Raw genomic sequence first — 1,009 nt, forward strand, 5'->3', positions numbered from 1 at the left:
TTTCCTTGGGTGCGGAACCCGACTTTCACGTTTGCTGTCTTGCAGGAGGTCGGCATCAAACGAACAACGCAGTGCGGTGCAAATGGAAGTGGGACAGATAAAAAGCGCAAAAAGTGAGAACACACCATTAACGGAAAACACAGTACAGAAGGAAATGGTAGTTAAAAAGGGAGGAAGGCTGTAATACAGAGATAGAAACACCACTAAGAAAAGTAGAACATGCAATTTTAGCAAACAAAACGTGGATTTCTTGAAAGAAAATTTTAAAGAACTGCAGTCATCGGTGGCATCGAAGGAAGATTTTAAAAAACTGGAGGAAAACTTGAAAACGCATGAACAATTAACAACTTAGTAATAAAATGGAAAACGGTCATAAACAAGCAAATATAAAAGATAAAAGAGGAACAATTGGCGGTGAATAAAGAATTAACGCGGCAGGTGAATTTCAAATGGCCGAAATCGGCGAAATTCGCGAAAAGCAAAGTATGGTTGCGGTTCACCGCACAACGTCAAGACAAGACAGCCAAAATGGTTCACGAAGTTAAGATAAAGGTAGAGACAGTAAGCCGAGTTGTGTAAGAGGTTCTACAAACTGTAGAGCAGCGAGTCGGTCTGGTAGTGCAAAGTAAATTGAAGTAAGAATTGGGAACTTTAACTGGACAAACAACTATGATTAGTAAAAATGACCCACAGGTTGCGTTGATTAACAGTTGCAAATTCAACATTTTTCATCCAAGTGGAAAACTGCACCCCGTAACTTTCATTAGAAATTGTTGCGAGCTGTTGCCTGCAAGATGGGTCGACAAAACGAAATTCGCGTGCGTGGTGAGTCAAATGGAAGACGAAGCCTATAACTGGGGTACGAGGCTCGTAAAGGAATGAATATCGTATCAAGAATTTGAGAAGATGTTTCTGGATAAACGGTGGTCTCAAGGAAAACAGCTTGCTGTACTTATATCTATTTACAACCGCCAGTATAACAGGAGATCGGACGGGACATATGCCGAAT

Source organism: Schistocerca nitens, chromosome 5 (genome assembly GCF_023898315.1).
Source record: "Schistocerca nitens isolate TAMUIC-IGC-003100 chromosome 5, iqSchNite1.1, whole genome shotgun sequence".
Classification (NCBI taxonomy): Eukaryota; Metazoa; Arthropoda; class Insecta; order Orthoptera; family Acrididae; genus Schistocerca; species Schistocerca nitens.